Source organism: Plectropomus leopardus, chromosome 14, assembly GCF_026936395.1.
Source record: "Plectropomus leopardus strain MGB_pleo_1.0 chromosome 14, ASM2693639v1, whole genome shotgun sequence".
NCBI lineage: Eukaryota > Metazoa > Chordata > Actinopteri > Perciformes > Serranidae > Plectropomus > Plectropomus leopardus.
In genome coordinates this window covers 33,998,829-34,009,192 of record NC_142189.1, presented here as the reverse complement: position 1 = coordinate 34,009,192, position 10,364 = coordinate 33,998,829, and the positions used below count along the sequence as shown (strand labels likewise).

The 10,364-nt window shown below is 43.2% G+C and overlaps 1 pseudogene; it reads left to right on the top strand.

Moving 5' to 3' along the window:
• The first annotated feature begins 4,831 nt into the window (after positions 1-4,831).
• LOC148187570 (uncharacterized) lies at positions 4,832-6,854 on the top strand (annotated as a pseudogene).
• Positions 6,855-10,364: the final 3,510 nt, after the last annotated feature.

Genomic DNA, 10,364 nt, shown 5'->3' with positions numbered 1-10,364 from the left:
AGTTTCACTTATGCACATGTACTTCAACACTTTGTACACTCTTTAAAGTAAGACCATGTCACTTTAACACTTGTTCTCTGCGGTGTGCTGCTACAGCTCTGGTATGACCAGCTGCTCAGTGAGTCTAATGTTAGCTATTGCAAGCGAACTGAGATAGACTGCAGTGCAACCTGCAGTCAGTTCTCTGACATTATGGACTTGTCTTTCTCCTCATTAGAAGAGCAGTGGCAGGACCAAAGCATTCTCACTCCAAACTCATCATGTGGTGCCGCTCTGTCAGGACCTATCACGTCTGCCTATGACGTTTAAGGTATCCTTTTGTGTCAGGTGTTTACACTAACCATTCATGCCAGCACGTGCTTTTGTTGACGTCCTGTCATTGGTTGCCATGTGCTGTTGCTGCCTAAAAGTAACCAAATGCAGTGTAATCTCTCCATGTGCATTTGTTGACATCATGACTTTAGCATCCCAGAACATAAACAGCAGACACATAAAGATACCTAGAGTGTCTTGTGCAAAGCAAGAATATGACACGACTTGGAATGAGAACGTGTTGGTCTATGTTCCAACCTTCACCTATGGTCATGAGCTTACATACAAGCTTACATACAAGCTGCCGAAATGAGTTTCCTCTGGGAAGTGGCTGGACTTAACCTTAGAAATAAGGTAAGATGAAAAAAAAAAAAAAAAAAAAGATCTCAAACATATCTTTGGCAAATCTGCAGTTTCCTGTTTGTCCAAAATACACTGTATACACAGATACTGATATATCTATGATGATCTAATTCAGACCAACAAGGGCCTAGGCAGATACACAAAACATCTATATGTACAGTAGTATTTACAGGATTATAAAAACAGATTTATGTTTAAAAAGTGAGTCATATCTGCTGCAGATTGGTGCAGGTTGATTTCATATTTAGGAACACAAATTGTTTTGAATTTGAATTTTCAATACTAATGCATCGACACACTGATGCTGTAACAACCATATGTCAACATACACAACCCCCAGTTGCATGTAAAATCATATGAGACTTATTAAAATTACATAACCAGAAAAAGTTTATTATATAAACACACAAAGATTATTTTACCCACAGTCTTCTGCAATGAACAGGGACAACCTGCTGTTTTGAGCAAGTCATACATTCTTGTCAGAGATTTTTGCCAGCTATTACCCAAGACCTGCTCATATTATCAAATCAAGCGCATCTGCTGACCTCTTTGACCTCAGGCATCTTGATAGACAGCAGGATGAGAAATGATGAATATGTGTCGATTGTAGCTTGGAGGGCTCCGCCTCGAAGCTCAAGCCAATTGGATCAGCATGTTTGTTTGGGACAGATGATTTTTAAGTGTTTGCCTGTCACCAAGCAGGCACATGATGGCAAAGGAAAGCACCCTGTCTTGATTGCGTTTAAAACATTGGTTTCAATATAGGTGACTGGCAGCCTATAAAGTTTAGTAACTTTGGATGCTGAAGTTAAAAAAAGCAGTTGGACTCATGACCAATCTGATCTGTGAACCAGTGCACTTCAAAGTTGTGCTGCAATGACACTGCAGCCACATGTGGTTTTCATAACCTCCATGTGTGTCGCTCAGTTTTCATGGGAATGACAGCATTCGGCTCCTCAACCTGATGAAACTCTTGACAGACAAAATCCAGCTTATCAATCAAGGGCTGTCTGTTTGGAAGGTCACAGGGTCGCTCCCCTCAGCGCCCCTCCACGACCAGCAGGTGCTTATCCCCTTTGACTGAAGTGTATGAGTCAAGTGGCTGACATTAGAATAACAAAGGCGGACGGCGGCAGATTGGAGATGGCCGGGTTTCACAGGTGCTGCCGCGGCTAAATCCCGCCGATACAGCGGGGAGATTAGAAGAGTCAAAAGTGATCATGGGTAATTGGTTATCTCACCTCGAGCACATCGCAGGGTCTTATCCCCCAGTAAGCCTGCTTATACTCTTGAGTGGACGGCTGCTTTGGTGGAGCTGGATAGGGAGGGAGGCTGAAAGTTTGGGAGGCTTTGAAAGGTTCATTTGAGAAACTGAGAGCAGTTGTGGCTTCTGCCTGGGCATGATGAAAGAGAAGGGATACAGTTATGCCAGCTCACACACACACCCTCTCTCCTTCTCTGTCTCCCACACACACACACACACGCATACATACACACATCTTGATCCACTCAGGAGCTTCATGTTAGTTTTCATTATCAGCTCTCTCTCTTCACATAATTGAGCACAATACACATTGAGTTGGGCTTGGAGTTCCACAGCGAGAAAGGATGAATACATCATTAACCATGACTTCCCACACAAACACAGTCCTTGGTAAACAGTATGGAGGGAGACAGCGCGCTTCCACTCTTGCAAACTATAGGCCTAATTTCATTTAGCCCTCTCTCGTCTGTCGGTTTGAAAGACTTCCACAAAGCCTATTTAATTGGTAATCCCAAAGACACAGAGAAGATGATCAGAATTAGGCCATATCATAGCACGTTAATGAAAGGAGTGTTTTCCGTCTAATTTAATCAATATTAGAATATCTGCCAATTACCAACATTATTTTACTTTGAAAATCAGGACCCTGCTCATTTATCGGGGCCTCATCTCGCACACTGGCTGCATTACAAATGTGATCACAATGGCTGATTTTTGATTTCACCGTCGAGAAGGAAGAAGAGAGGGCGGCGTCCTAATTATACTCCATTCAAAGTGTTGATGAGGTTTAACTGGCAAAGTTAATTAAAAACTTTATTTTTCCCATTCCCGGTCAAGATTAGAATCATGACGTTTGGAGTATTTAATCAGAAATACATTATGCAATTAATTAAGAGCTCATATGCATATGTGTATGTTAATTTGTAGGATGGGATTTCAATCACGCGTCTTGAGCAAACCTCATCACCAAGCTGTTTGTTTTTGTGTCGTACGTTAACCTTAGCCTGTGCATGGGACAGTTTGAGCAGCAGTAATGGATATTGGTGGATTAAATCCTAATCTTAATTCTTTCCCCTCAACCTCCTTTATAGCCACAGATTAGTGCTGCGTATCTAATTTTCTTCAGATTCTCTCATTACCATACTTATCTTTCGGGGCCGTTTTAATTGGAGATACACAGGACATAAAGTTTGTGAATAGGTCTTGGTATGCTCTCAACTTGAGGGTGATTAGGCAACATATCTTCTCTCCACATGGCTAATATACAGGCGATGGAGTGGGTTCAAACTCTGACAGGGAGGGAAAAGAAAAGGAATTGTGCCTCATCTGTAAGTTTCCTGCTCATTCCTTTCTCTTCTCCTTTCCCGGCCCGCAAAGGGACTAAAAGAATCAATTAAAGGCACACATAACAGAGAGAGACAGCAAGCCTTTTAGTGCTTAGGTTAATGGTGAGTTATTGTATGAGAATGACTCTGTGAACATTGCTTAATTCCCCGTCTCTGTCCTCACTGTGGTTAATAGCTATTTTAAGAGCAATATGATGTATTACTCGGGGCTCTCTCAGGGGAAACCCGGGGGGCTCCTGTACTGAATCCATTTAACATGCCGTGGCGATTCCATGGTCACACTTGGCCCTATTCAAACAGCGCTCACTCACTTCCCCCCACACACACCCCCTTGTTGAATTTAAAGACAAATTAACCATTAAGAGCTGAATTTAAATCCCAACTGTAATTTCGGTCAAAGAATGAGCAAAACATGCAGGTATGCAGCAGGTGATAGTATCATATTAACGCTGTAGCAGTCTAGACTATTATGTTTATGTGAAAATGAAAAATGCACATACTTATCAATGCTGCTGGCCTAGTTTTTTTTTTTTTTTTTTTTTTTCTACCTGGGAGCAAAGCTCAACAATGAGCAAAAAATCATAAATATGACACTGTGGTCTTCTTAATTTAATTTGATATGGATAACATGCTAGCAACGTATTGCCCATAGCAGTAATATCTTTGCCCCCTGGTAAAGACGTCAAAAGATGTCAAAACAGTAAGCTAAAAAACATGTTTTAATGAGCTCTTTCGGCTCTGTGAGTTTTATCTCCACAGAGCCGAAAGAGCTGTTGAGTCATTTGACCCATTGTTCATATAAAACATTGATTAATGCAGCATTGTGCAGGTTTGTCCTGGATTGTACCAATTTCAAGAAAACATAGCCCACTAATAAATGAAGATCTGATGATGCTGTCAAATGGTTTCTTGAGTATCAGGCATGCAGTGACCGTGACCTTTCAGTAGACAGTTTCAATGTGCCTAAAAGGTCAAAATCAGGCCCTGACATCATATTTTTATGTGCATTTCTCCACTGAGAACTCAGGCTGGGTGAGGAGCAGCTGTAGTTGTTGGTCTGTAAAGCCATTTGTGAGAGTCTGTTACATGTTTCAAACAATGAACAGTACAAACCTCCTCTGCTGAAGTGGATCTTGAGTAAAGATCCACAGAGGTTGATTGTGTCCTGGACAATCAGCTTCATTGCTCCAATGCTGTGGGGGCTGTTGCAGATGGGGGTGCCGCGTCCATTTGCCGGAGCTCTTGTTTGCTGGAGCTCTCGTTTGCCTCCCTGTGTTGTTGATTGGCTGGTGCCCCAGCTGCTAGAGACCTTGTTCGCCCATGATGTTCCGGTTCCTTGTGGTGCCTCTGATGATCTCTGTGAATTGCTCATGCCCCTTGTCCCTGTTGAGCTGCCTGTTGCCGATTGTGCTGTCTCTGTTGCTGGGAAAGCCACCGAGAATAGGAAGCACGGCATCCGCGCCTCTGCTGCCACGGCCGCTCCCTTCCCGCCGGGCTGAACTGGACACTTATCTGGCAATCATTTTTGATCTGGCAATGACTTATGGGGGGATGCTTTTTCACCGACTATCACAGGTCCTTCTCTGCAAAGGCTGCCATGTACATTCAGAGGTTCGAGACTGGACTGGTCCGTTGTTGATTTGGCCCTCATAAGTAGGCATTTCACTGGTCATTGGACTCTGTCCTGCTCTGTCTGTGGCTCTTTCTCTCATTCCTCTACTCTGAGCCCCAAAACTGTGGTGTCTGGCCCTCTACCTGGGCTTTGTCCCCAACACGGGGAGACCAAGGTGACTCCTCTGTCTACTCCATTGTGTTACAATTCAAATTAAAATGTGTGTAAATTCTATAATTGTAAATATATTCATGCTTGCAGCTACTGTGGGGACAGGCATCCGAAGTCGGCAGTCAGTCCCAAAATTTTTTATACCTTGTTGGAGCCGCTTTCTTGGGTCCTCTTAAACAACTGTAAGCTTCCTTTTGTGCTTCACCTTTTGGATGATTTCCTGTTGGTGGATTATCCTGCTTCAAGGCCGGATAGGTGTATTTCTGCTCTCACGCAAACTTTTGGGAGACTGGGTGTTCATCTATCTGTGGAAAAGACTGTGGGTCCTCTCATCGTCTTAAGTTTTTGGGCATTGTTTTGGACAGCCACTTGATGCAAGCCTCTCTCTCTCTCGTTGGGTCGATGTGCGATGCTTAGAACGCCATTTCTTTCTTTTACAATGACGCTCTCGAATCCTCTCCTGCTCTTCGGCTCTGTTCAGACACAGCCCCCTCCGTTGGTTTGGGTTTTTTTTTCAAGGATCAGTGGTTTGCTGATGTATGGCCAAAAGAACTATTATCACTGCAACCCAACGTGTCTTCTGTTGCACTCATGGAGTTATACCCAATAGTCATTGCTTGTCTTTTGTGGGGAAAGCACTGGTCTAGGAAATGAATTCTGTTTTATTGTGACAATGAAGTAACTATATTTATCATTAACAAAGGACATTCTTCAATCCCATTTATCAATAGATTCATGAGGCACCTCACATGGTTCGAGCGGTTCACATTCCTGGCTTAGATAACAACATTGCTGATTCCCTGTCTCGATTTGACTTTCAGACATTTCACTATCTGTGCCCAGAGGTGGCACCATCCAGCCGGACCTGTCCTCTGGTCAATCAAACAGTGCTAGATTAAGTTCACCACTGCAATCGTACATGCTGTCCGCATCTCGATATATGTGCTCCAGCTTAGCCAAATCCACATTTAAAACATACTATTCTGCATGGTCTCACTTCACCTCTTTTTGTGCAACCTTTTCTGTAACAGTTTTGCCAGTTAACATATTCATTGTTTGCACCTTCATAGTCCACTGCTTTAAAGTGCAAAACTTCAGCCCTCCTCAATCAAAGGAATTATTGTAGGCATTCAATTTCACTTGCGCTGTTTGAACCCATCCACAAGCAGCCTGCTCGGACATCCATCGATCCGTCTCCTGCTGAATGGCCTTAAGAGAGAGAAACCTCAAGGCAATGATATTCGTCTTCCTCTCACTCTCCCACTTCTGCACAAACTGATCTCGAACTTAAGGGCTGGGTGCTTTGGTCCTTATTGTGATCTGTTATTAGAAACTGTGTTTCTCACAGCCTTTTACGGGTTTCTCAGAGGTGGTGAATTCACAGCTTTCGATCTCTCACAAGACCTCACCATATCTGATGATAAGACTTATACGCACCACTTTTCTGTTTTTCATAAGCATTCAAAGACTGATAGAGCCAGGGACGGAACAGCAATTCTGATATCTGAAAGTAATACTGATTTTTGTCACGGAGGAGGGGAAACTAATGTCCTGAGCTTGGTTTGCTTCACGACTTTGCCTCCTCTGCCAATACTGCAAGCTTCCTCCAGGTCATTTTACAGCCCATTGCCTTTGCATAGGAGCAGCGACGGCCGTTTCATCCATTGCCCCTATTTCATCACTAAAGGCTCTGGGTCAATGGTCATCTTTGGCCTATGAACGCTACCTCAGACCCGGGGTACAAGCTATTCTAGATGCTCAAAAGGCTATGAGTGCTGTCTGATCTGCTGGCTTCAATGAAACTGTTAAGCGTGTACTTGATTATTTGTAGCCTTGATTCCTGATATGTTGATGGTGATGAGCTTAAAATTCTTCATCTTAGTTCCTCTCCACCCGATTTGCATCTTGGCTCCTCCTTCGGCTCTTCCAAGTAGCCCTGGAAGACCGGGGCGGTCTGCCTGGCATGGTCGTTTTGGGGGGTTGTTTTCTTTTGCTGCTGCTCTCCCTGCCTCAAGCCTTCCTTTATGCACAGGAAGGGCAGGAACATGTGCTGTTCCTGTTTACCGCATTCCACGTAAGCATATGGAAGGGCAGGGGGACCCCAGAACAGGTCCATACTGCTATTACCAATAACTGCAACTAAGTGGTCCTGTGTGAAGTTGATCATAGCTTAGTTTAGGCAGGCCACGGTATCAAGTGCTGCTACCATTGAAATCAGCTCAAAAAGCTAAGGCTCTTTGATCTGCTGGCTTTAATTAAATGTTAAGTATATACTATTAATTATAGCCTAAATTCCTTGATATGCTACTTAGTAGTGAGCCTGAATTTATCATGCTAGTTTCTCTAAACCCAATTTGCATCTAGCTCCTCCTACTGGCTCTTCAAAGAAGCCTTGGAAGGCCAGGGAGGTTTGCTTGGTATCGACATTTTTGGGGTTTTGTTCTTTTCTTTTGTTTGCTGCTGCGCTGCTGCTCTCCCTGCCTCAGGAACATGTGCTGTTCCTGCTTTACGCTTCCACGTAAGCATGTGGAAGGGCAGGGGGGTCCCCCGAACAGAGCCATACCGCAAAATACTAATGATTGCAATAAGCTAAATCTAGAAGCTGCTAAGAAGTGTTTTTTTTTTCTAGACTAAGTGGTCATGAGCATAGCGTTCATGCAGGCCACGGCGTTAAGCACTGCTACTGTTAATATCAGCTGATATCATGCAAGCCTCATCAGCTGATGGCCAGCTGATTCACCTATAAGCATCTGATTCAATAACTCACTTGTGCTGCTTATTTAAGCTGCTCTAGCCCACCTGCTCTTCCCTGTTCCCTCTGCAAGCTGCTTTTGCACTCTCCTCCTCCCCGCCTCCTCCTTGTGCCGTTCTGACTTGATCTATGACTTTGTGCCATTGACGCCTGCTCTGTGGGGGTTTTGTTCTTTTCTTTTATTTGCTGCTGCACTGCTGCTCTCCCTGCCTCAGGAACATGTGCTGTTCCTGTTTTACGCTTCCACATAAGCACGTGGAAGGGCAGGAGGGTCCCCCGAGCAGAGCCATACCGCGAAATATTAATAACTGCAATAAGCTAAATCCAAAAGCTGCTTAGAAGTGTTTTTTCTTGACTAAGTGGTCCTGATTTAAATCAGCTTCTTATTGTCCGTGAAGCAGTCCAACATGAATATGCTTTTACAGATTTTTGTATTTGTTTGTTTTTTGAGTGATGCTTATGTTGCCACTGTCAATCAGATCTAATCACACCATAACTAACTTGTCATAAAGCACAGTAGGTGAGTTTTTTAGAATAAAGCTCTTAATCAGTGTTACTAAGGGTGTTTTTTTTTCCTAACCTTAATTTTGCGTGTTTATTTAGTCATGAATATTTAATGTTACAGGAAAACACTTAAGAGGAGGAGATTTACAGATCTAATAGATGCTTCAAATATTCAGTTATTAAAAAAAACACAGAATGTAACTCATTGTTCACTTATACTGACGAAGGCTGTGAGAACTGCAGGTGGAGCTCGCTCTGTTGAGTAAACACAACTGTTCTGGAGGTTGAGAATTTTCAAGTTCAAATATTAGATCAGAAATCGACCCAACTCTACCGTTGACCTAACTTGCATACTAAGTGACCCCAAATGGAGACACCACCCTAAAACTACATCCACATTACAACGTTATCAATTTAAGACAGAGTCTTTAAGCATAAACAATCCCCGTCCATATGAGCATTTTAGCACCATTGCTTGGGGAGAGCAGCATTTCCAAACCACTCCATTTTAAGGCTGCTAAAACACCAGATTAGAGAAGATGCCACAGTGGAATGTCACAATATTGAAGCGTCTTCAATTTAAAACAGAGAAATGTCAGTGTAGGCTAAGGTGTCGACACTTGCTCTGTATCAGATGATTTAAAGGTAAGTGAAATTTTGTATTTGTATTGTTTTTTTTAATCTAAAAATTGTCATTTCCAATAATAAATATTAGTATTAAATATTCTGAACAGTCAGTGGCAGACATTAACAATTTGTGGATTATTGGTGTTAAATGTTCTTTTCTTGTCATTCTTGTAGATGCAGGAATACCTTCAGTCATGCATTCAGTCTTAAACACATACACACAGGCGCGCGCACACACACACACACACACACACACACACAGACAGATGCATAGAGACATACGCATAGAAAAGTGAGGGAATCCAGGGCCCAGCTGTTTGGGCCTCCACACATGGCCAGTAGAGAAGGGGGGAGCAAGCAAGTGTGCTCATTGAAAGGTGAAGAGACATAGGGAGGGTCCCCGAGGCCTGGGGGGGAGGTATAGACAAATTATAAGTTTAAGCCTTGGGTGTGTATGTGTGTGTACATGGTAAAAGCATGCTTCAAGTATAAGCCACATCTTTGTGACTATTATGTTTCTGTGCATATTTGTCTGCAGCATTTGTGTGTGCTCAGTGTGTGTGTGTGTGCGCGCATCCTGTGTGATCAGGGTTTAATGGCGGCTGCAGCCCCAGTCCCAGCCTCGGTAATGAATGAGCTATTACCTAATGAAATCTGAAGAATGCTTGGCAGCGGTGGGCCAAGTTGGCGCCGCGCACCAGGAGCCCGTTCCAACACGCAGCAGCGATGCCATCGTATTTAGGACTGGCGTTTGTCGTCATGTGAGACGGGGGCCAATGTGTGCTCTGCCCTGATTGTTTGAGTATACTATCATTAGCAGGCTGGCTTTCAATGACTCTTTCATCCCAGAGACAAGTGTTTGTTGAATGCTAACCAGGGTGACGGCGGGCAAAGGCTTTCCAGCACTTGTGTTGTAATTACAACACGGACATTTTCACACCCTGTTTCCTGTTGGATTTTCACACTGTAACTTAAATGTATGATGATTTCTGTTCAGTCTAGACAGTGAATTTACACATGATGGCTGCACACTTTAACTTCATAAGGATTTTCCTTTTCTTTTGCTTTAGGGTGGGAGTATAGGATGGAGGATGAAGAGCATTTAATGGCGCACACATGAAAAGAGTTCCTGCACTTTTTTGCACATTAAAACCTGCACTCAACATTTTTTTCTTTTTTTTTTGCTTGGAGGCAGGTTTGAAAAAAATTGGGGGAACAAATCAGTTTCGAGATTTTATTTTTTTCTGGTCTCATAGAGTATGATGAAGGTAAAAACATTCACCCCCTGCTGCACACACACACACACACACACACACATACACACAATGTTACCATCAGTTGTGGAACACATTAAGCCCTTCTTATAGCATTATGAAAACATGGTAGAATGTGTGTGTGTGTGTGTGTGTG